Genomic DNA, 27408 nt, shown 5'->3' on the forward strand with positions numbered 1-27408 from the left:
TGACTACCCAATTTAAAATAGCCTCTACTCTAGACACTGAAACTGCTTTATTTTCTTCCCATTACCCATCACTAACTGAAATTCCACTATGTGTTCATTTGTCTCCTTGATTTTTGTTTATACCCACTTTATATTCTCACCTTCATAAGTGCAAGGACTTCTTCACTACTGAACCCTCAGCACCTATAAAACAGTGCCTGGAACACACAAGAAAAGATTCTCAGTAAACAATCACTGATGAACTGAATGAATGAATACTAGCTCTCAGAACTTTAAAGCTAAGTAGCTATTTTCACTTAGATTTTTCACAAGTACCTCAACCTCAAGCTTTTAAACCTTAATTTATTTTCTTCCCCAACATGATTTTGATGCCACCTATAGATTGAAAATACTTCTTTTCACCACTCCTTGACCTAAAAAAAAAGAAAACATGTTTTTAGAATATGATTTTTATAATTCTCTTGAATAGATTTCCTCCTATTTTATTTCTGTTGCTTCTCTCTTAGCTCAGGTGCTTCTACCTACTGCAATAGACTTCTAATTAGTTTATTGTTCTCATGTTTTACCACTTTCAATCTAGCCTCTAGATTTTTGCATGAACTTTCAAAAATTTAAACCTACTCATTTTAATCCATAAGTTGATTATGTTTCAATATTTCACTGAAGTTTCCACAATAAAGCAGCATTTCTTTTTTCTCAGCTCTATGAGGCTATTTGTGACTTCCATTATTACACCTTATCATTCCCCTCTGAATTTTCTTTGTTCTATAAAGGTACCTACAGTAACCTAATTTTATTACTCTCTGCCTACATATATGCTGTTCTCTCAAATATAAATACTTCTTCTCATTCTTCTCTTCCAATTCTTCTAGCTGTTGATGACTTATTCTTTTAGTACATCAATTTTTGAGTCCCCTTTATATAACAGGCATTATGTTCAGTACAGAGAATATAGCAATGGGAAAAAAGCCAGACATTGCCTTTGTTTTCCTGAAGCTTAAAATGTGGTGAGGAAAAAGGTTGTATGAAGAGACTGGGTCCAGAGCAAGTCAAAGGCTCACATTGGGTCATTTTTTTAAATGGTTATGTATCATATTATAATCAACTCAAGGAAGTTTCTATGTTACACTAAAGCAACGCAATGCCACAAAAGAAAGTTCACTAATTTAAACTGCTTGTGTTATTTGGTATGACAACAAAATTCATAAATATTTCTTTGTTTCTTTTAATTCAACTTCTATTTGCAATCCGCAATGGCTTTGTGGTTTTTCAATGCTTTATCACCAAGCAAAAGCCTCTCTGTTGCCTTCGCCTGGGTACAGATCTCTGCTCTCTGATCCTTGAGATGAGAGAGAGGGTAGACAATAACATTTGAAGAAATTATGGCTAAAAAGTTTCCAAATTTGATGACCTCTCTATTCCCTTATACCCAAGAAGCTCAGTAAACTTCAAGTACAAGTACAAGAAACATGAAGACAATTCTACCAACATACATGATATTCAAATTGCTCAAACCAGTAAAAAAGAAAAAATAATCATAATATTAGTTAGAGCAAAAAAAGATATGTTGTATAAAAAGGAACTTGGATAAGAATGACAACATATTTCTTGCCAGTTACAATGTAAATAAGAAGATAATTGAGCAGCATCTTTAAAGCACAACGAAAAGGCAGAAGATAATAACCTAGGAAACTATTCCTAGTGAAATTGGCTTTAAAATAATAGCAAATGAGGACTTTTCTAGACATACATGCAAAAGCTGAAGTAACTCATTACCAGCATAATTCATTACGACATAATAATTTCAGACTGTAGATAAAAAGAGAAAGAAATATGGATCTACACAAGGATAAATATTCTGATCTTAGTTCTTTTTTTAGATAACATATCTATTTTATCAAATTTTTCCTATAACAAATTACAGAATTACTTATTAGTTTAATTTCTTTCTTTTCCTTCCTTCCTTCCTTCCTTCCTTCCTTCCTTCCTTCCTTCCTTCCTTCCTTCCTTCCTTCTTTCCTTCCTTCCTTCCTCCCTCTCTCTTTCCTTCTCTTTCTCTCTTTCTTTCTCTTTCTCTCTTTCTTTCTTTCTCTCTCTCTCTTTCTTTCTTTCTTTCTTTCTTTCTTTCTTTCTTTCTTTCTTTCTTTCTTTCTTTCTTTCTCTTTCTTTCTTTCTTTCCTTTCCTTTCTTTTCTTTCTTTCTCTTTTCTTTTCTTTCTTTCTCTCTTCTTTCCCCTTCCTTCTTTCCCTCCTTCCTTCCTTCCTTCCTTCCTTCCTTCCTTCCTTCCTTCCTTCCTTCCTTCCTTCCTTTTCTTTTTTTTTGATTTCATTCTGTTACTTAGGCTGAAGTACAGTGCTATGATCATAGGCTTCCTTCCTTTTCTTTTTTTTTTTGATTTCATTCTGTTACTTAGGCTGAAGTACAGTGCTATGATCATAGCTCACTGCCGCCTGAAACTCCTGTGCTGAGTGATCCTCTTACCTCAGACTCCAAAGTAGCTGAGACAACAGACATGTGCAACTACATTTGACTAACTCCATTTTTGTAGATATGGGGGTCTTTCTATGTTGCTCAGGCTGGTCTCAAACTCCAGTCTCAAAAGATCCTCTCACCTTGGCCTTCCAGTACGCTGAGATTACAGGCATTAGCTACCACACCTGGCCACTTTCTTTAAAAAATAATTGTTAAACAAAAATAATAATGTATTGAAGTGTTTATAACATATGTAAAAGTAAACTTCACTCAATTGGTCAAGGAGAAATGGAAGTATATTTTTATAGCATAGATATATAGAGAGAGAGCATATAATTCTCAATGTCAATTATACTTTAATAAAGCTGTTAAAAATATTCTGAATATCCAAAGTAGCACTTGACACCTATAATTTAGATGTTCATACTACCTAATGGAAAAGGTTGAAGACAAATAATTAACATGTATAACTTTATTACTCCCAGGACAAAAATCTGTAGAATTGCAATAATAAAATGTAAACTTTCTCTGTGCTAAGATATTCATAAAACTGGAGACTCTGTAGTATAGTGTATCAAATATGTAATCAATGTAAGAACAAATTTAATCCTATGAATTATGATTTATACATCTTTAAAAAAATATCATCTAGCTAAATTTGCCTTGTGATTTAGGGAGTTTAGTATCCTGTTTTTGAAATGTAAAGAACTTTTAATTAGCATAATGTGATAGCAAATATTGCTAATACAGTAGATATAATATGTGCCAAACACCATCCTGAATACAGAAACATTTCTTTTTCTTCTGTAGCTCATGATGCAATTTAAATATGGGATTTACATTTAAATATCACTCTGCTGTGTTCAGAATAGGATTATTAGAATTGCAATAAAACAGAAGATCCTCCCCCCACCACTGTCAACTAACAGCCTAGTATTCCAGGTGAGAAGATGGTGATTTGGCAAGGGGAGCAGTAAAGTTTAAATGAAACAGATGAATATAGGACATATGTCTGATGGAGAGCTAAAACTTACTAAGGAAATGGATGAAAAGAGTAGGGACAAACAAGAAATCAAGAATGCTTCTTACGTTTTTGGGTTTAGGCAACTCTGTAGACCTTGATGCTACAAAGCAGGTCTGTAAGAACCGACATGAAGGACAGAAAACAAGGATCTTAAATGTTATCGTCTACCTTATGTTTATTACATAAATCACTTGTATGGTCTTCTTGACTGATATTTATCCAGCCTGGATTTAGAAACATGAGTGATAGAATTACCTTATGAGATAAAGCACTCCTGATTTCAAATTAATGTTGAGGCATATGTGAGACCATTTATGTATTGTCCATTATAGTTCTTAACTCAGTTCTGTGGGACACACTTATTCTTGATAATAAATTCAGACAGATTCATTCTAATTTGTTTGGAAATTTAAGTAGTTTATAGATTTATTAAGTTTCTTGAAATCAGTGGACATTAGCCACCTTCTATCTTTTAAATGCTACTTGGATAATATGAACATAGAAAATGAGAATTTATACTTTTTAATTTTGATATTACTAACTCAAATGAAAGAAAGCAATATCACAGTAGCTCACAAAACCATATACTTCTACCTATGACTGAAAAAATTTATTTCAACTGAGATCTATATTATTTTACCAGTAGGTGCCAGTCTCAGCTCACAAAACTGAGACTCAAACACTTGCTTATTGGTAAAATCCATTAGAGGGATTTTTGTTTTAAAAAAGTACAGAATAGCAGAGATTTTTCTGTCAAGGCAAATGACTATTAATGGAATTTGAAAGCATAACACAATACAAGTTCCTGAACACTCATACAACTCTAACAACTGGAAATAGGATTACTCACTTCTTCCAGATTTTTTATCTTGATATTAGAAAATACTGTTCCCATAAAGCAGCAAGGAATAAAATTAAAGAAAAAATGTAGGTGGAACTTATTGAAATGATTTCATGACTTACCTTATCTTCCCTCTTGTCTTTATTATTTTGATTTTTTTTTAAATGTGGAATAAACGTAGATGATACATTAAGGTCGAAAGGAATGGATTTTTCTGTACTAAATTGTAATAGCCTGAAGTTCCTGAATCAGACATCGAGGGTCCCCAGTTGGTCACTGTCTGCGTGTTGTGAGTTTTCTCTCATTGAAGCAAAATGTATTTGTGTATAACAATAAGATTTAGTACAGTCCTTAGACCATTGCTCTGTGGGCACCACAAATATGCCCATTTTTAGCACAGTCAGGTACTATCAACACTTAAGATAAAAATGTACTTGTGATTATAAGTTGAATCACATGTGTGATTTTAAAAGTATTTGTTAAATGGATTATTTAAAAGATACTTGTATGGATTATTAACGCTTTGTGTGCGTGTCACAGTGTCTCAAACTTTTCTCTGCCCACTAACCTTGTAAAATCATATGGGTAAAAACTTAGGAGGGGACACAGAATTTACAACCAAAGGCCACAATAAGGGACTTTTTTGCTTCAGAAAATGCTAAAGCCATTTTGGATAGAAGCTGTGTTTGGAAAACACACAAGGGGAACCCCCATACATGGAGGTATTAATTTTATACACAAAAATACTGCCATTAGCAAATGCATAAAAGTATACCTACAGCTTGCCAAACTAGCTTTCCTTAAGAGTAAAGCACTGGACTGGTAAATCATAAGTGTGATACTTCCCTTCTACTTCATTTGAGGACTTGTGTGGATGTGCTGATTGACCAGGGTGTGTAAGCACAATATGGAAAGAACTCATCCTCATTAAATAAAATATCTCTACCCACAGGCACCTTATGAATGACCCAAAGAGGAAGCAGCTCAGATGGGAAAAGAGAATGTAAATTGATTTTCACATGCCAAATTCTCCTAGCAATTTTCTCTGCACCTTATTTTTGCATATGAGATATGGTAGAATTAAGAGAGAGGGAGAGACAAAACAAAACAAAACAAAAAAGCTTACTGGTCTGGAAAAGTCACTAAAATACATTGGTATAGAGTATGAGTTACCTCAGAACCCCATTCTACCTCTGATTCTTTACATTTCTAGAGGAGGTTATACCTGCTATGCTTAGGGGGAAAGGCAGAAAATATGTTCAAGTGGAAAATAAAAACAAATAGCAAAAGTAAGGAAACTACCAACAAAATATTTGCAGTAACTAACCTATTGTGTATTTTCAAAACAGAAATGTGTAGACTGAATGATGTACCTCTAGGAGCATCGTTGGTCCTGGAATCAGCTGGCTGACCACAGCCTCAAGTTGTCAGTTGAAGGTAGGTAAGATTCTGAAACTGGATAATATGTTGCATGGCCATCTTTAGAAGGACAGAGAATTTATTTTAATTTTCCTTTATTTTCATTTTGATTTTTATCAATTTCAAATACGTTGTAGTCCTTGTTTTTCAGAAAATCACAAAAGGAATTGAAGAAATAGAAAGGAGACAAGTAAAGGAAAAATGTAGATCAGATTAAGGCAAGAAAATAAAATACATTTAATTAAATACAATAACATATCTTCTTCCAATTCTATGGATATATGATGAGTGCTATCCAGATACAAGATATGAAGAAAGGTAAAAAGAAAACCAAATCCAAAGTACGCAAACACTATATTTTTGGCATTACTGTAGTACATACTTTTCAACCTTTTCCCAATAGAATCTTCTTTCTACCATCACAGTCACCTGTGTATAAATCACCAATATCTCCTGCCTATACCACTGTTGTATCTTGCGGAGTGGCATTCTTGCTTCTACTCTTGATTTTTCCAATATGTTTTTCACACAACTGAGTAAACATGTAAATAGAAGGCAGGGCCTCTAATTAACAGCACGCATGAGCAGGCCCTGCTGACTTTACCATCCTCATGCCTAACTCCTTCCTCCACATGCCTGCCCCACTCCACCACTGTTCCACCCAGTGTTCACTAAGGTAGGGTCCACTGAGGTGCTTTAGTTCCTTAGATAGTTCAAACTGTTGTTTTTCTTTAAGACCTATATACCTACTGTGTCCTTTACCTGGAATAGTGTCTTTTCAGCTTTTGTGGCCATAGTTGACAATAGAAATAAACTGTACACCATGATGCAACATGTGTGGGTGCGTGTGTGTGTGTGTGTGTAAAAACTAAAACTAGAGTTTACAAAACAATGCTGATTCTTATCCTTACCATATGTGATATCTCTGAATATTTTTAAATTTTTAATGACTAGTCATGATTCACTTAATTGATTTTATAAGCCACTATTGTATTGAAACCCAGAGTAAAATTACATGTTAATTTTTACTTATAATATCATTGCAGCATTGACATTCCTTAGGTTTCAAATTAAATGTTATAATCTATTCATGACAGTTGCATCTGACCACCCAATCTAAAATGAGTCCTTCTATTGCTAGTCCACATTGAGTCATAACATAGTTAAACATTTATTGTTTTACCTGTTACTGTGTTCCAACAGACTGTAAAATCTTTGCAGAAAGGGCCTGCAACTTCTAGTTTACTGTTTTGTATCCAGTGTCACGTATACAGCCTGATATATCATATAGGTCATCGATAACCTCTAACAGCTCCTCTCAGTGTGTAGTGGTTACAAAAAGTCATCCTGCTATCAGTTTTTGGAAGTCAATTATGAGTAGAATTTTAGTTGTGCAGGTAAGCAGGAAAAAAAAAATCCATGTTAAAAAATAAAGGCAATAATTAAGACTCAAAACATTTTTATTTGTATAAAATTATTGTATTAGTTTCCTGTGGAAACTGTAACAGATTACCACAATCTGGGTGGTTTAAGATAACAGGAATTTATTCTCTTTTCTGAAAGCTAGAGTGTGAAATCTGTATCACTGAGCCAAAATCACAGTGTCAAAGGGCCATACTCCATCTGAAACCTCTAGAGAAAAATTCATCCCTAGTTTCTTCTAGCTTCCAGTGGCTACTGGTATTCTGTGACTTGTGGCTACATCTCTAAAATCTTTACCTTTGCCTTCATCCTTATGTTAGCTTATCTGTTTATATCAAATCTCCCTCTGCTGCCATCTTATAAACTACATTGTGATTGCATTTTGAGTTTGCCTGGATAATTCAAAGTTGGGGAAACAGAGTAAAGACAATAATCTCAAAGCAACAAGAGAAGCCTCAATATTTAATGACTCTACTGAAGCATAAACATAAGCAAGTGAGTAGGATTTAGTGATAAGGGACTTAAAAGAACAATCTGAAGTTCTAGTATACATCATGAAGGGGGAAAGAAATCAAATAGATGCCAGCAGTAACAATGCAGAGAGTATTTCTCCAGCCACTCTGGTTATCATCAGGGTGTTTACAGATGTTGCTCATAGTTTATGGGGCTAGGCCTTCAACACACAGAAGGTTGAATAATGCTCAACAGAATAAATTTTAATATTTCTAAAATCTGCACATAAAAGAATCAGTAGTTTAAATAATTTTTTACATAGGTAATTTGCCACAGTATATGCTACTGTAAAGTAGCATCATAATTTTAGTGTCTAGATTGGCTAAAACCAATATAGCAGTATCTGCTGTCCTTACAGAACTTTCTCTAGGTTTCTTACACATTATGTGCACTGCTTTGTCACTCATCTAAGGACTTAACAGTTTATTTTAAAGAAGTTAGGATATGATGGAATAAGAAAAACAAACAAACAAAAAACAAACAAACAAAAAAACCAGGAGCCTCTGTGACCAAAAATACTATTTCTAGCAAAACTATAATTTTTCACTTAATATCAATCCTCTACTTGCTTAATGTAACTTCTATTTTTATTTAGGCAGCAGTGACCACGTTTCTAACATTTCCTGTAGCTAGGAGTGACCTGTGACCAAATTCTAGCCAGTGAGATGCAAATGAAAGTGTCGTGGAGCATTTTGCGAAAGACATAGGAGCTGCCTTTCAGTGAGACTGATAATTTTCTTTCTTCTGAATTCTTGCCATGTGTAATATGCATATGATTATGTGAACTGCAAGTTTCCTGGACTATATTGTACCCTTTGAAAAGAAATCCATGCAATCAAGAACATAAAGCAAAAACACAAGAGGTCTTTGCTTTATGGGGGAACAATTGACTTTATTTAAGCTACCGTTGTTTTGATGTTTTTGTTGCATGTGGTTAAACTTAATCCTTTTCTATCTAAAACACTATTATGTATCATTAGTTGTTTAATTGTGTCATTGATAATATTTACTCAAAACTTCATTCTGTAGCAAAATGTCAGCATGCGTAGGGCTACTAAAAAGTTTATAGGAGGCTGGGCATGGTGGCTCATGCCTGTAATCCCAGCACTTTGGGAGACCGAGGTGGGCAGATCACCTGAGGTCGGGAGTTCGAGACCCGCCTGACCAACATGGAGAAACCCCGCCTATACTACAAATACAAAATTAGCCAGGCATGGTGGTGCATGTCTGTAATCCCAGCTACCTGGGAGGCTGAGGCAGGAGAATCGCTTGAACGCCAGAGGCAGAGGTTGCAGTGAGCCAAGATTGCACCTCTGCACTCCAGCCTGGGCGACAGAGTGAGATTCTATCTCTTAAAGAAAAAAAAAAAAGAGGTTATAGGTTTGTAAAATATGTCATATCTAACTATGGGCAAACATGTATTCTAAAGTAAAATTATTACATTTCTTAAGCATAAGCAATTCAAAATCACTGTCTACTTCTTGAAGACCTTATACAGGTTTGATTTTACTGCATTTGCAGTTCACAATTTTCCTTGGCCATTTTCTTTTTTCCAACTGCAAATATGACTTTTATCATGTAAATTACCAGTTAGCAGTTAATCTTAAGTTTTGATGTCATGTTTCATGGCTAAATTGTAATAGTGTAGAAAGCTTTCTAATTAATATGACAAGATATTGGGGGATGTGCTGAACATGATTTCACATATCAACTGCAAGTTACAGCTGCTTTGGCTAAAAGACAATTTGTCCACATGAATGTAAGAATAACTTTTATCTGTCATGCAAATTTATTTTTTTATGATAATTCCTTGATCTCTCATTTGATTGTCAACCTACTTCAGCCTGTTACTAAAGCTCATAAATATGCCACTCAATCTAATTAATATGCATTTCTATTCTAAGTGCACATTAATTGTATGTATATTCTGTTGTAAATACAGATTTACCACATTTTTATTTTTTTCTGGCATCTCCACAAACCAATCTTTTGATTCAAAAGTGAAGCTCTGGGTCATAGTATTCAGCTAAGGGGATATTTGAAAAAAGATATTTCAAGTTCAATTTTGCTAATATCTTTATCTTTAATATTTCAGAATTGTCAGATTTCTACTGAATCCAGGCTGGTTGCAGTGGGGAGTTGGGGTGTGAGAGGGGACCTTTTAAAAAATGTGTTTCTGTAGCCTGGGGCTGTTTCTGACTGTTGATTTGATGATTGATCTTGGTTCATCTCTATGGTTACATAAAGGAAATCTTACATGCTAATGTTAATCTGTCCTACAGGGCCATATTGACAATGTCCTAGTCCTATATTTAAAAGTGCATATTCTAAGTCAATAAGCCATTGCATAGATTTTTAAATGTCATAAAAATTGTGTGTGGTGATCAATGATAATCATTATGGTAACCTAACTTTGCAAGATAGATGAACTAAATTAACCAGTGTATTTAAACTTGGAGTGCATATTGTATTTTATATTTGTATTTTATTAGCATTGTGATTATTTCATTGATGCTTGTACATCCAGCATCTTGGGGTCATTTGAAATATATTTGCACAATAGTGGCTAATCACTTACACTATAGGCAGATACTTTCTTAAAAATAGATTTGTTTTATAAATTTATTTGGAAGACACTTATTAAGAACATCAAAAAACAATTTCACAAAGGCTCAAGTTTTAAAACTATGCCTTAGGTTATCCCATGACAGAATATTTAGACTGCCGGGCGCGGTGGCTCACGCTTGTAATCCCAGCACTTTGGGAGGCCGAGGCAGGCGGATCACAAGGTCAGGGGATCGAGACCATCCTGGCTAACACGGTGAAACCCCGTCTCTACTAAAAAAATACAAAAAAATTAGCCGGGCGCGGTGGCGGGCGCCTGTAGTCCCAGCTACTCGGGAGGCTGAGGCAGGAGAATGGCATGATCCCGGGAAGCAGAGCTTGCAGTGAGCCGAGATAGTACCACTGCACTCCAGCCAGGGGGACAGAGCAAGACTCCGTCTCAAAAAAAAAAAAAAAAAAAAAGAATATTTAGACTACACAGTAGTATAAATATTGAAAGCTGAAATATTAAAAAAATTAAGCCATAGAAAGTTAATAATATAAAACATTGAATAAGGTTTTTTAATGTTTTGCAGCTTATTGTTTTTACAACATACTGGCAGTTTGATGCACTTGGACAATGTAATATCTTCAAATACATGTATATTCAAACAATTCTCTTCAAATATATGTATGCATTCAATCTAAAGCATGAATCTCATATAACATAAGTAATCTGAAACAGTATTACTATACTTACTAACAAATGAGTTTGCTACAGAATATTCTGATGACATACCCAAAGTTCAGATGCAGACAACTTCAAATACGTTGAATGTTTTGCGATTTTTCCCTCTGTGAGGTACTGTATAGAGCCTATTTGAGGATCACATAAGAAAGTACACACAAAACATTTCACACCTTGTTTAGCAAATGCTTATTCAAAAGCATACATTTCCAGACACAAAATTCACATTTGTTTTGATGTCATAAAATTTTAATTTACATAAAGACTTCAAAATGGCTTTTTGTAATGTATTTTTTGTTTGTGTTAGTTATTTCAGGTATTATACAAATGACAATGCTTTAACTGTAGAAATAGTTTCATGTGTTTAGTTGTAAATGACCCATTTTCAATTGTTATGACAGTCAACATTCCACTGAGGAGAAGCTTTAATATCTCTTTTAAAAATTAGTTATGCTTCAAATTGCTAATCCATTCTGACTGCCTGTTGTAACCAGGTACTCTCATGAGGGTAGATGAGGAATTGAATGATATGACTGACCAGCTCACACTTTTAGAAGGTATGAGATAAATTTTATTTATAAACCAAATTTGATTTTGAGTTAAGGACCAGTCCTATTTCACTCAGGTCATCTCCAAACATGAAATCCTAGAGAGAAATGAGTATTGCCTTATTGATTAACACATAAGTAACTGTCACCTCACAGTAATTGCACTGTAAACAACAAAACTTGCTTTCCTTTACTTTTACAAAAATGGAAAAAACAAAAGAGGTTTCTATTTCTCTAATCCTGTCTGTGCTCTTGTTTATGGTGCAAATACAGAAGTTTTTCTATGTAGGTTCATTTTGACTGATAAGAGGATGTAAAGGCATAAAAGTCATTATTACCTAGGCAAGTATACAACATTTATTCTTTTTAATTAGTTTCCATTATCTTTCATGAAGGAGTTCCTATTTTTTATTTTTATTTTTATTTTTAGACAATAGTCAAAACCACTAGTTTTAAAAGAACAGCTCCTGTTTTGCTCTACCTGTCTGAGATATGTAAGTGTTCCAGAAAATTTTGGAGCTGATCATCCCCAAGAGTACAGAGCTGTTGACAAATTACAAAATGCTCTATGGATAATTTTTTTTGAAAATAAAGTTGACTGTATATCCTCCCTTTTCACAGGTCATTTGCAGTTCTTAAAAAAGAAATACCAAAATATATTAGGCTCAAGAAAAGCTACTCAGTCCACTTTTGCTGCTCTCTGCATCTATCCATACAAAGAAAAATGGATGCGGTAAAACATTTTCTGACTAGCACATAAAGACTTCAGCTCTTATCTCCTAGAAAAACTATAGGAAAAAAAAAAAAAAAAAAAAAAAGCCCTGTGTTTTAAGTGTATAGACACTTTCTTACATGTTTAGTGTTATCTGCTATCATATATTCATCTCCATACTGGGCAACTCTGCTTGTTTATCTCAGCATGATTTCTTCCTTTTCATTTATTTATGCTTGTTTTTAAATGTCACCTAGGAAAATAACTCATAGAAAGTGGAAACATTCTGTATGCTTAGTGTATTTGTTTTTCTTTTTTTGTTTGTTTGTTTCAGTTTCTTTTTTTTTTTTTTTTTTTTTTGAGACAGAGTCTCGCTCTGTGGCCCAGGCTGGAATGCAGTGGTGCAATCTCGGCTCACTGCAAGCTCTGTCTCCCTGGTTGACGCCATTCTCCTGCCTCAGCCTTCCAAGTAGCTGGGACTACAGATGCCCGCCACCACGCCCGGCTAATTTTTTTGTATTTTTAGTAGAGACGAGGTTTCACCATGTTAGCCAGGCTGGTCTCGATCTCCCGACCTCGTGATTTGCCCACCTCGGCCTCCCAAAGTGCTGGAATTACAGGCGTGAGCCATAGCGCCCGGCCTTTAGTTTCTTCTTACTCTAATTTCCCTGTGTTACATGGTCTTCCCTTTGGTATCTTTTGGATTGTTGTTTTATACTTTGTGACTCCTTTATGTGCTTTTAAAATATAGATATATTTATGTAATGTGTTATTTTGGGGAAGACACAAAATCTTATACTTACTTTTCATTTGCCCTGATATCTATTTTAGTTTAGAAAATAAAACAACTTCTTCATAATTAATTTATTTCCTTATATTTTGCCTTAATAAATGGTACCTGTGATGGTTAATTTTAGGTTTCAGCTTGACTAGATAGTCACATAGCTGGTAAATCTTTATTTCTGGCTGTGCCTGAAATAATAGTCTTTAATAGACTGATATTTGAATCAGTCTACTAAGAAAGTTTCACCCTCACCAATGTAAGTGGGCACTAGCCAATTAACTAAGGGCCTGGATAGAATAAAAAGACAGAGTAAAGGTGAATTCCTTTTCTCCTCTTGGGAGCTGGGACAACTTTCTTTTCTGCCTTTGGACATTGGAACTACTATGTTCTCTGGCACTTAAACTCCGGGGTTTGCACTAATAACTTCCAGGTTCTTAGGCCTTTGGCTTTAGATTGAGAGTTATATCATTGAATTCCCTGTTTCTCCAGAGTGCAAATGGCCTATATTGTGACTTCTCAGCCTCCATAATCATGGGAGCCAATTCTCCTAATAAATTATCTATCTATCTATCTATCTATCTATCTATCTATCTATCTATGTAAATATGTATCATCTCTTATTGGTTCTGTTTCTGTAGGTAATTCTGAGTCATAAAACAATGAAACTATGTCAAATCCGCAGCAATATGCAGGTTAAGGACAATCCACAATCTTAATGTTGAAAATTGTTCTGGACATCCAAGTTGCCACTCTCCCATATTTAGTCATTTAACTTTCACTTAGCCAAAAGGAACTGGGCACAGGAAAGATGAGTGCCTGGGTATTGGAGAAAGTGGGATGATGTCTAGAACTCACTTTTTGTCGTTTTGTTTTTTCAGATCTTTGTACTGCTATCTTTTGAGCCAGAGGAAGTTAGCTAATAGGAAAAACGTCCAGATAAGATAGCTGGATTGGGATAGTTCATATTGCCAAAGTAAGTTGTTCATTAGGATCTGTGAAGAATGACAAATACCAAAGGCTTTCCAACTAATCTGGGTTGATGAAGAGGGAATTTGTTGAAATCCTCTTGAAATAACTTCAATCAACATGGGGACTGTTTTTTTAGCTGTATTTCTTTGCTTATGTTTTTTCACTTCCAATCTGTTAAGCAATGGAAAATAAAATAGGCAATGATAGGGACTCAGGGGAAACAAAAAAATGAACAAACAATGCTGGATCTGTCATTAAATTGTCCTTGCTTGTTTATCTGTTACTGAGGAAAAAATTGCATTTAAAAAACCAGGAATGGCTTAAAAAATTAATTTACTAGTTTAAAAATTATGTTCTAGTGTAATTGGCAATATATGTGTATTTGAGTCTTCTAGTATTGTAAATCAAGTAAACAATAATACTTGTTATTGGATGCCTACTTTGTAGCACAAACTGTATTAAGGGCTTTATATTATTAATCCTCACTAGAAACCTACTCAGGTGGGACTATTTTGCATTATCAGACAACTGAGGCTTAGAAAAATTAAGGCCAAAATGGTAGTAAATGATGGGACTAGAAACAATTATCCATGTATTTATGGTCAAGCATTTGCTTGTTTGGCTCATATTGTGGCTGTTTTTCTGTTACAGATGCTTTGTATAATTTTAACATTAGTTTAAGGTTAGCATTTCAAAGATGAAAATTTTGTTTTCTGTAAACAAAATGTCGGCATAATTAATAACTATAATTCTGGATCAGCCACTGTTTACATGAAAAAGTATGTATGTTTAGTATATTTAAAGATGTAAGCTTCCTATTTGTATTGTCTCCAATACAATTGTCTCCAATGGGTTCTGAATAGATTTTCTGTTAATTTTATGTATGTGGAATTGGCTATAGGAAATGATACTTCCTTACCACTTCATCACTTCCTCCCCCATTCTCTCCCCAGTAATATTAAGGTGACTTAAAGTTGACCTTTGATTTTTCAGTGGTGCTTTTTCATTTGCCTTAACTTTCATCACAGCATTTGTGTGATACCCAGGTAGTGGGAAAATGCATTCATATAAGGGGCTTTGTTATATATGTCTAGTGTAACTCATTAGTCTTCTGAGAACATACATAGTACAGAGAGCACTTGAGATTGATATTTGTAAGGCTAATGAGCCTCTGATTGACATCTGAATAGTTATAGTTAGCAAGACGTGTGCCCTCCAATTATTTACGGTGGTTAACATAATCCAGGATTCCTTCTCATCCTTGAAATGTGCCTTATCAGCTACCTTAAGGAACACACACACACACACACACACACACACCCATACACATGCACACACACACTCACACACTCTTCTGATTTTCTTCATGGTAAACAGAACAAAATCTAATATTTTATTTAAAGTTTTTATTTCATATTTTATTTTGTTTAGAAGAAATTATTTTCAGTAAAGTGTTTTCATTAAAATATTCTGTTAGGAAGAAGGAAACAATAAAAATAATGTCATTGTGTGGGATATGATGGTAATCAGGAAACTGAATACATAAAAGTATATTGAGAAGTATTCACACAATATATACTTTCGAAAGCTCAGGCTAGGTAATCATGGATCATTATTTGAGTCTTGAGTTAAAATCATATTAATTCCTGAATTCATTCGACAAATATTTGCTGAGACTATACCATATGCCTTACACTGTGCAAAATTCTAGGGATATGACCAGGAACAATATAGGCATGGTCCTTGTTACAAATTGTGTAGAGTCTGGTGGGCACAGATATGTAATTAAGTAAACTATGAAATATGATAAATGTCATGGTAGGAAGATTGCATACTGGGAGGAAATATTCTATTTGGAGGTCAAGAGATTTTTATTAGAGAAAACAGACAAAAAATATTTAAAAAAAGAAAAGAAAGGCAATCAGTGAAACAACAATGCGGGGACTGTGTGTGTGTGTGTGTGAGAGAGAGAGAGAGAGAGACAGAGAGAGAGAGGAAGAGATAGTAGTGGACACCTACTGTTCTGCAAGTCATTTTCTGAAGCTACTGTATTATTTGTAATATAAGGCAGTTTGATTTCTGCTTAGAAAAATGTTATGTGTCTAAACTATGAAATTCTAAAAGCAACATTACACAAATGAAACTAAAAGAGCCAAGCAGTCCTAATTCTTAAGCATTATATTGCCTGATGAAAACTTCCACATTTAAAAAATTTACAACAATAATTGTTTTGAACCAATAAGATAATAGAGTCATTTTCAGATGAGTATAAATCTTAGAGTGTGCTAAATGCTACCTTAGCATTTAGCAAATTTCTATTGGAATAAGCTAAATGATGTTCTAGGCTTGAAAGAATGATTGAAGTCTCAGAGGTGCATAACTTTTCATCATGGGGCAGTGTGCCAAGTGACAGATAGTGGTATTTACACATCTGAGAACAACCCATTTGCTCTAAATAAAATCCAATTGCATGCAGAAAATTAATTTCATAAAATCCAACTTGTAAGAAAGACCACCTTTCATGCTGCAGATATAATTTAAATAAAATTCAGAGAGATGTAGACTAGCAGAATCAGGCCTATTACAACTTAAAATTCTTAAGTTTCTCCTATCAGACAATAGTATACAATCCTGGCAACCCCTCACTTCTAGAAATCTGAAAAAAAGCCCAGTGGTAATGTAAGTTAGTGAAATTTTCTGGTTTGGTCTGGTGTGGAATGAACTTTTCATTGAAATCATTGGGCCAAACTCAATGTCAGAACTACCCAAATAAAGGACTTTGACTCATAGCAGATGGACTGAGGAGAAACCATTTCCCAGAACACTGGAAATACTTGGGTTGCATTATTGTTTGTCAACATGTAGGCACTAACTCCACTTTCTCTCTCCAGGTGAAAGTATGACTTTGTTGATGTGAAAGTATGACTTTGTTGATTTGAAACTAGTTCAAGAAATAAGAGGTTTTCTCTTTGAATTATTTTTGTGCAAATATCTGGTAGTCTTCCCTATGATATTAAATACTTTTATATTCAGTTTAATACAGTATCATTTAAGTAACATACCTATTTTTAAAAGAATGCTTATTGAATTCAAAATAATTTAGTTTTAATGATGAAAGTTTAAGAAAAAGTGTCAATTATTTGAAAATATTTGTCTATGCATATTTTTCAATGAACCTCCTACTTTTCTCGTAAAGATAACATGACATGGTGAAGAAATAATACCTGGTTATGTGGGTGTAGCATCAAAATTACTAGCTCTGACATTGTACTGTCATAAAAACACACTCATAGACCAAATGAACAGAATAGAAAGCGCAGAAATTGTTCCGTACATTTATAATTAATTGGTTTTCACCAAAGATGCCAAGAACACACATGGGGAAAGAACAATTTCTTCAATAAATGGCATTGGAACAACTGGATATTCATATGCACAAGAATAAAACCAGAACTTTATTTTACACCATACATGAAAATAAATGCAAAATAAGGACTTAAATGGCAGACTGGAAACTGTAAAACTACTAGAAGGAAACAAGGAAAAACCTCCATGTCATTGGCAATGGTATTTTTGCATGTAAATCCAAAAGTACAGGCAATAAAGCAAAAATGAATGAATTACATTAAGCTAAAACGTTTCTGCACAGCCAAGGAATCAATCCACAGAGTAAAGAAACAGCCTACAGAGTGGGAGAAAATATTTGCAAACAATGTATCTAGTGAAAAGTGAATGTCCAAAATACCTAAGGAATCCAGACAACTCAGTAGTAAGAAAACAAATAACCAGGTATTTTATTTTCCTTGAGACAGAATCTCACTTTTTTGCCCAGGCTGGAGTGCAGTGGCGCGATCTAGGCTGACTGCAGCTTCCGTCTTCCAGGTTCAAGAGATTCTCCTGCCTCAGCCTCCCGAATAGCTGGGATTACAGGCATGTGCCACCATGCCAGGCTAATTTTTGTATTTTTTTTTTTTTTTTTTTTTTAGTAGAGATGGAGTTTCACCATGTTGGCCAGGCTGGTCTTGAACTCCTGGCCTCAAGTGATCTGCTGCCCTGGCCTCCCAAAGTGCTGGGATTACAGGTGTGAACCACTGTGCTAGGCCTAGATTTTAAATAGACAAATGATCTGACTGGTTATTTCTTAAAAGGATAAATGTAAATGGCCAACAGAGATATAAAAAATGCTCAAAATCATTAATCATCAGAGAAATGTAAATTAAAACCATAGTAAGATTTCCTTTCACACCTGTAAGAATAGCTACTATAAAGAAGAAGAAAGAGAACAAGTTTTATTAAGAATATGGAAAATGAGGAAGTCTTGAACACTGTTGGCAGGAATGTAAATTGGCACAAAATTATGAAAAACTGTATAGTAGTTCCTCAAAAATTAAAAATATAAATATATGTTCCTATAATTCCTCCACTGGGTATATATTCAAAAGAAAATTCAACAGTATGCCAAAGAGCTATCTGCACTCCCATGTCCATTGAAGCATTATTTACAATAGCCAAAATATGGAATTAACCTAAGTGCCTATCAGTGAATAAACTGATAAATAAAATTTGGTAAATACACAATGGAAGACTATTCAGCTTTTAAAAAGAAGGAAATCCTTTCATTTATAACAGCATGGATGAACCTGTTGGACATTATGTTAAGTGAAATAATTTGGACACAGAAAGACAAATACTGCATGATCTCACTTATTTGTAGTATCTAAAAAAGTTGAACTCAAAGAAGTAGAGAGTAGAATGGTGCTTACTTTGGGCAGAGTAGGGGGACACTTGGGGAGATGTTGGTCAAAGGATACACAATTTCAGTTAGATAGGAAGATAAGTTCAAGAGATCTATTGTACATCATGATCACTGTAGTTAATAGCAATGTATTGTATTAAAAGTTATGAGAGGGTAGATTTTAATTGTTCTTTACAGAAAAAAGTGAAGTAATACATATGTTAATTAGCTCAATTTAGTCATTCCATAATATGTACATATTTTAAAACAACATGTACATGATAAATACATACAAATTTTTATTTTTCATTTAAAATAAATAAGTACATACATATCTATATAAATACATAAATAACTTACTAGCTCCGAGTTTCTGGGCCATGCATTTGCCCTTCCATACTTTCAATTTCTTTTTTTCCACATGAAAAAGTCAAATGAGAAAGTTAATAGTTAAAAAATCAGAGATTATCATCTGGATTGAATGAAAAGATAAAGAAATGGAATTTACCGTAATAATCAAAAAATACTCAATAAATGTTAGCTGTTATTTGCACAAATGTAGGGGAAACAGGAATAACCAACCAACCAACCAACAAACAAAAAAAAACAGAATAAGATTAAAAAGAGCATCAAAGTTTTCATAAAAATTAACCTGTTTCAAAATTAAAAAAAAAAAAAGAGAAAAAAAAAAACACTTCGGTCCCTCTTCCCATCTCATACCCTGCCCACAGGTTGGAGAGAGGGTAAATTTATACATTGAATTGTACGTAATTGTGTGTAAGACAGTCCCATCACTATTAGTCAATTAGGACATCTATAAAGTTGTTGAAATGTATATTTATGCCATAAATATTCAAAATAAATATCTATAATAATGATAAACATTTCTGTCCAATTTTATTTCTAATTATTCATGTTTAACGATTTTAGGAAATCAAAATAAAATTCACATTTCAAATAGGCTCCATTTGGGCCCAACGACATCTCTTCCCCAAGTATAAGATATTCTCTGTTGTGGAACATCATATAAAACCTCACTGTGAGGTAAACTTCTGTTGTTGTTCGGGAAGACCCTTAGAAAGTGAAATAGCTTTGGTTTTGCATCCTCTGCAAAGGTGAGCGGCAATAAGACGATGCGATGCACTCAGTCCAGGACTGGCCGGACTCGGAGCAAAAGGATGCTGCAGTCAAAAAACAAGTTATGAGCAGAAACAAAAGCAATGGGTATAAATAATCTTATAATTTCCACCGTAAAGCTAATTGCGCTCAAACATTTTACCATGTAGAGACAATAAATAGAACGGTCAGTAATTGAATATTAATCTAAATTTTAAACCTTACTACAGACGTATTTGATCTTTCAATAGTTTTAGTCTACATGAATAGTTTTATTTTACCCTATTCATCTTATCCCTTAAACTTTCATCTGCTAGAGTACATAATTATCTTGTACATTATAGTGGAAAGACATTAATTTAACAAGATGCAAAATAGCCATTAAAAAGCTTTGGAAATATTTTACAAATCCATTTTCAATTATGTATATTTTAAACTTCATATCTTTAGTCCCCATTATGTGATGGACAATGTATCAAGAGTATTACACGGCCTATAACTTCCTTTTAGTAGCAACTGTTTTAAGTAGATTATATTAATTTCACAGATGAAAAATGTTAGATTCAAAGAGTTTGAAAATATTGCCAAAGATTTCATAGACAAATTTGTAGAAGATAAATTCATATATAAATTCATAGCTTTGTCTGCCTATGTATAAGTTACATTGTTTGATGAAAATAAAATTAGATTTAAGTAGGTATATATTCATATAAAGAATATATAAAAATACTTATATTTATATATAAAGTGTTAAATAAAACTTCAAGGTATGTTACACAAAAATAGCATCGTCTCAGCTTCCAATTCCCTATAGGCCATCATATTCAAGTCTTTAGCTATTCTGGTATGTATCTCTAAACACTTAAAAACTATATACTTTTAAATGTTTTAGTGTTAGATATTATCTACTGGCCAGCTACCACTAAAGTTGTGGTTATAGTTCTTAAAACATGCAGATCTAAACACAGAACACGTGTTGTCTGTCCCCCTTCCCACTTCATTCATCAGTTATAATTTTGACTACATAAGTGAAAATTTATATTATCGTGACTGGGTAAATATTCATATTTGTGATGAAAAATGATAATTATACTTCTTGTTCAAGTTTTTTTCATTGAGCAAATGTTTCCATTTGCTTTCTTTATTAGGTACCTACGATTAACACTCAAAATCTCCCCACTTGTGAAAAATCTACTGTCCATAAATTTAAAACTATATTATATACTTCAATTTCTTCTGACATGCTTCAGTCTGAATTTGTTTCTCTCTGGCACTATGGGGTTTCCTTTGCCTCTTTTTTTTTTTTCTCTGCTTGGATGCTATGTCTTATTCTTTAATGATTTATTCCCTTGTTTTTGAGAAACACATATATCAATGGCTTTATGAGAAAGAATTCTTAGGACTTATTGTTTTGCTGTCTGGAAGCTGAGAGGATCATTTTTGTTCATGCTGTCTTGAAATTTCATATTTGCTTTGATATATGTGTTTATTTTCATCCACTGCCCTGGCCATGTGTTGAGTTGTTTTAAATCTGAAAATCGATATCTGTTCTAAGAGTACTTTTACTCCACCTTTCCAAAAATAGAAGTCCTCTCACCCACTTTAGAGAAGTATTATGATGTACTTTTTCTACTCTCCTCAATCTTTGACCATTTTACTCCATTACATGCATTAACCCACCATAAACAAAGTATCTGACTTTCTTTCCCTTATCACACACAAAATAGAAGACATGAGATAGGAGAGCAATGTACAGACTAAATGTTTTCTAATTTTTGTTCCTATGTGAAAGTTTTATTGTTTCCTCTTTCACATTTCCAATTGACTCTCACCTTGAGACATTGATATGCCACCCTCCTTGCTTACTGCTTTTCTGAACTTTTGGTATCCGATAATTTACTGATTGTAACACATAGGCTGCAGTGAAATACACATGCAATTTACACAGAGAGAGCTCTAGTGTCTAGCTGTGTAGCTTCTCAGGATATCAATCTTAAATTTTTGCACGAATACCATAGAACATGGCAGCAGATACTGGATTCTGGTCACATCAATGCAAAGACCTCACATTCTGCTCCATTCTCTAATACGGACTTGACAGAATGACAGACACAATATCAAAACAGAAAACCAATATATTATTTCTGTTTGCAAATATCATATCACATTTTCACAAAACGAAAGCAGAAGAGAAAGGTATAGAAAACCGTGAACCTACAAGACTCCAGGTTGAGAGTTAGTCACTAAAGCATGTCTGTGGAACAGTAAAGATTAAACAATTTCCAAATGAGTTCGATCTAGATTCAGATTTATTTCTTAATCTAAGGACAAATTTGGGTCTTTTCTACTTTGAAAAAGAGACTGAACTGTATGCTTCTGCTGGTTACTTGAAGTGCATGTTATAGTGAGTTGTAGCCTTATGACATGAACCTTGTTTCATTAAGAAAAAACGGAACTAACTTATCCAGTCAATAGCTTTATTTTTAATATCCTTTCTATGACAGGAGCAAGAATCTCCAATTTCCATAATAAAATATGTTTGCTTTTGAAATGGGAGCCCAAGTCCTAAGATAAAACTGTTTAAAATCAAGAAATAGAAAAGTGTGAACAAAGAGAAACGAGAGGAGAAATGAGAGAGAGTGAGAAAGAGAGGGTTAATCTCAATCTTACAATAAAATTCTAAAATATATGAAGGCATTTAACATTGAGAAAACAGTATCTCCCCTAAAAAATCAACAACCACAAAATAATTTATGTAAGATACAATTAAATTTGAGAGTTGGAGGCATTATAATTCTTCACACTCATGAAATAATTACATTGATTAAAAAAGAAACCCTCAAAAAGTAGGGAGGAACAAAAACATGTAAATATCAAAAAGTTAGAATCTTAGAAATAAAGCATTTCACAACTGAAATAAAAGTACTACACTGGAAGGATAATCCTAGGATAGACATGCAAATAAATATTGATGAATGAGAATTTAATATGGAGGAATTCCCACAGATTACAGACAAGAAGAAATAAGAGATTTAACAATTATGAAAGAACACTTAAGGGATGGGGAGAATAGTTTGAGAGTGTTCAGCATAAATCTATAGAATTTTTGTTCGGCATAAATCAAGAAAAAATATCATAACAAACACAAAATATGAATAGATTATGAAAACAGAAATTAAGAGAATTCACTTCCAGGAAAACCTTATTAAATATTAATAAGTATAGAAATATGTGAGATATGAAAAGATGTTAAGAGGAAAATTTTACAAATAATTACATTTAATTAACACTTCCAGTTAAAAACAATTCCAGTAGGGTGTGTGCATTTTTAAAGTGATAAAAGTGAAACAGGGATGTTATAAAATTCTGATGGTGGGTAAGAGATAAAAGTGAATAAATTAGGCTAAGATCGTTTTTTATCATAATTCATAACTTAATTATGAGCAAAATTAAATTATAATTTTTAACAGACAAATTAGTAGAAACTGTGAATACTATTAGATGTTTTAGAAAAGTTATGATTTTATGCTTTGTTAGAAAATTTTATGAGGTATGTAAGATGAAAAAATATAACTATAAAAATAGTGGAAATATACTCAGTAACTACTAAACCAAATGTTTAGGAAGTAAAGAAGATATGTTTTTTTAATTCAACCAAGGTTGGAAAGAAGGAAAAAAAAAAGCAGTAAAGAAAAGAATGACTGATGGGATGGGGGAAATTATATAATTAATTAGAATGGAATTTCACAACTTAGAAGACATACATTTACTAAATTATTGTAAGTTGAAAACCTTTGATGAAAATTATGTTCACACACTCAAAATATCATTCCATAAGTTGCTTAATGATTATGAGTATTTCAAAAAAGAGTTTAAACAAATATATGAATGAAAGTAACCATTTAAATACACAAATAAAAAAAAATTCATCAATTTATTACCTTACAAAGCATCAAACTTCACCAATGATAGAGCAAATTGACACAACATTTTCTATGTAATTGTATAACAAGATGTTTTACATTAATTGGATCTTGGAGAAATAATGAGTCAAATGTAAATTTAGAGGTTTCTTGAGAATAAATGCTTTGGATTTTTAGCAGGTGTCCATGTCATGAGAGGAAAGAAAGTTTGAGGGATGGTGGGTGTTAAAGTAGTCTAAAGAGTCATGAAAACTAAGTAGGGTGACTTTTGAGTCATTAATGTTTGTTTAGCTGTAATGCATATTATTGTGATGAATGGGAAATTTTAATTTGGTCTGTATAATAAATAACAGTATTTTAATATGTTAACTTTCCCAATCAAAAGAGATTTATTTTGCTCATATAATAGTATGCCTTCCTTGTTAAGGAAATACTTCTAAAGCATTTTATGATAGACCTTTGTATAATGCATTTGGACTTTTCTATTAGTTTAATCATTTTGGAAGAAAATTGGACATCATTTAATAAACTGGAATATGCTCATGCCTTCCTGGAGATAGTTCAGCACACATGCAGCAGGTACGCAATAATGCTCATGTTGGCATTGTTTTTAATAGCAAAAACTTGAATAAACTTAAGTGCCCATCAACAAGATTCAGAATACATTGTTTGGTGTATTCATAATGGAATACTAAAAAGTACTATACAGAATGGAAATGAAGGAACTATACACTCTTTAACATAATAACTTAAGAATAATTTAAAAAATAGAGATGCCAACTATGTATATACATATACACACCTATAGATTATTCAAAACATGCAAATGTGACATGTGTTATGAAACTATAATGAAGAGCACACACACATTAAATATAATATACAGAATAGTGATTATCCTTGGGGAAGGAAGAAGAAAAGATAACCCTGGGGAGGAATATAATAAAGGCTTTAGCAACATTGTCATATTTTCTTTTTTCTTAAAGTGGTTGATGAGTGCCTACAAGATTTCTCTCTCTCTCTCTCTGTACCACTCCTCTAATAGTTTGTAAAAATTATCACTAAAAATATCCAATTATGGGATTTTTTTAGGGAAAAACACACAGACACACACACATATGCGTGTGCACACACACCAATTTCAGATATATACAACTTATGGCAAACATACTGAAAACAAAGCCACACATGAAGAAAGAAAAAGATAAAATATTAAACCAATTAAATAAATGCCAATTAAAAAATAACTCCCTAGAAAATACAAGCATCCTAAAATGTTATGTATCTTAAACTCTTAGCAAAGGCAAATTAAAAACTGAATGGATTATAAAAGGAAATTAGACATTTAGCATTTAAGGTGATAAATTTTATTTTTGATTCTTTTTTAAAAAATAATTTCAACTTTTACTTTTAATTCAGGGCATACATGTGCAGGTTTTTTACCTGAGTATATTGCATGATGCTGAGGTTTGGAGTATAATTGATCCTGTCACCCAGGTACTGAGAGCATAATAACCCAACAGGTAGTTTTTCAACCCTTCCCCACTTCTTCCCTCTCTTCCCTGGTAGTCCCCAGTGTCTATTGTTATCATCTTTATGAGTATCCATTGTTTAGCTCCCACTTATAAATGAGAATATGTGGAATTTGGTTTTCTGTTCTTACATTAATTAGCTTAGGATAATGGCCTTCAGCTGCATCCATGTTGTTGCAAAGGACATGATTTCATTCTTTTATAAGGTTGTGGTACATGATAATATTCTATTGTGTACCACATTTTCTTTAATCCACTGTTGATGGGTACCTAGGTTGGTTCCATGTCTTTACTATTGTGAATAGTGCTGTGATGAACACACAAGAGTATGTATCTTTTTGGTAGAACAATGTATTTTCTTTTGGAAATATACCCTGTAATGGGTATGCTGGGTCATATGGTAGTTCTAAGTTATTTGAGAAACTTCCAAACTGCTATCTTACAGCGGTTGAACTAATTTACCTCCCCACCAACATTGCATAAGTGTTCCTTTTTCTTGCCACTTTGCCAGAATGTGTTGTTTCTGACTTTTTAATAATAGCCCTTCTGACTGGTGTGAGATGGTATCTTGCCTTGGTTTTGATTTGCATCTTTGGTGCTTAGTGATGCTGAGTATTTTTTCATGTGTGCTGCCCACATATATGTCTTTTGAGAAGGGTCTGTTCATGCCCTTTGCCCATTTGGTGGTGGTTGCTTTTTTGCTTGTTCAATTGTCATCCCCTGAAAGCATCCAGGAAGGGGGCTATACCCTGCAAAACCACAGGGGTAGAGCTGTTTAAGGCCATGGGGACCCACCTCTTGCATCACCATGACCTGGATGTGAGACAGAATCAAAGGAGATCATTTTAGAGCTTTAAGATTTGACTGCCCTGTTGAATGTTGGACTTGCATGAGGCCTGTAGTCCCTTTGTTTTTGACGATGTCTCCCATTTTGAATGACTGTATTTATCCAATAGCTGTACTCCCATTGTATCTAGGAAGTAACTAACTTGCTTTTGATTTTGCAGATTCATAGGCGGAAGGGCCTTGCTTTGTCCCAGATAAGATTTTTGACGGTGAACTTTTGAGTTAATGCTGAAATGAGTTAAGAATGTGGGGGACTGTTGAGAAGGCGCAATTGGTTTTGAAATGTGAGGACATGAGATTTGGGAGGGGCCAGGAGCAGAATGGTAGGATTTGTCTGTGTCCCCATCCAAATATCATCTTTAATTCCCATGTGTTGTGGAAGGGACCCTGTGGGAGGTAATTGAATCATGGGGGCACATCTCTCCCACACTGTTCTCATGATAATGAGTAAGTCTCATGAGGTCTGATGGTTATTATAAGGAGGAGTTTTCCTGCCCAAGCTCTCTTTGCTTGCTGCCATCCATGTAAGATATGCTCCTCCTTGCCTTCTGCCATGATCGTGAGGCTTCCCCATCCATGTGGAACTGTAAGTTCAAATAAACCTCTTTCTTTTGTAAATTCCCCAGTCTTGGATATGTCTTTATCAGCAGCATGAAAATGGACTTATATATATAAACTAAGTAATTATGTGATATATAGAGTATAAGACACAACAAATTTCTAAGAATCATTATCACACATATTCTGGATAACAATTGAATTAAATTAGAAACTAAAAATAATGAGGAGATTTTCAAACATTTTTTTAATTCAGTTTCATTTTATGGATTCAAATTTTTAAAGTAATGTTTAGATAAATACAATTTTATGATTGTTGAATGTTCTTGGTATTATTCCATTCCTTTCTGTTGAACATTTTAGTGGAGATCCCAGGCAATGATATACATATATAAATAATTATAATAATGAAATGTGTTTAAGTTGTAAACTGAGTCGTAGAAAATCCTAGAATCCTAGAAGATATATAAATTTCCACAGAAAATCCAAAAAAAGCTATATATTGAAATTAATAATTTATCCAAATGATTAGTAAGTTACATTATGTAAAATTAGATGTTTTAAATCAGCAATATTAGAATTAAAAGTGAAACAGACAGGCCAGGTGCAGTGGCTTATGCCTGTAATTCCAGCACTTTGGGAAGATGAGGCAGGCAGATCACAAGGTTAAGAGTTCAAGACCAGCCTGGCCAACATGATGAA

General features: G+C 33.6%; 1 long non-coding RNA gene across 1 annotated transcript in view; it reads left to right on the plus strand.

Moving 5' to 3' along the window:
* LOC119624875 (uncharacterized) overlaps window positions 1-27408 on the plus strand; it is a 581364-nt gene that overhangs the window by 296400 nt on the left and 257556 nt on the right. Inside the window, exon 3 of the long non-coding RNA XR_012093742.1 lies at window positions 5687-5774. This is a non-coding gene — a long non-coding RNA (uncharacterized lncRNA). The remainder of the gene's footprint in view (window positions 1-5686; window positions 5775-27408) is intronic.

Source organism: Chlorocebus sabaeus, chromosome 8 (genome assembly GCF_047675955.1).
Source record: "Chlorocebus sabaeus isolate Y175 chromosome 8, mChlSab1.0.hap1, whole genome shotgun sequence".
NCBI lineage: Eukaryota > Metazoa > Chordata > Mammalia > Primates > Cercopithecidae > Chlorocebus > Chlorocebus sabaeus.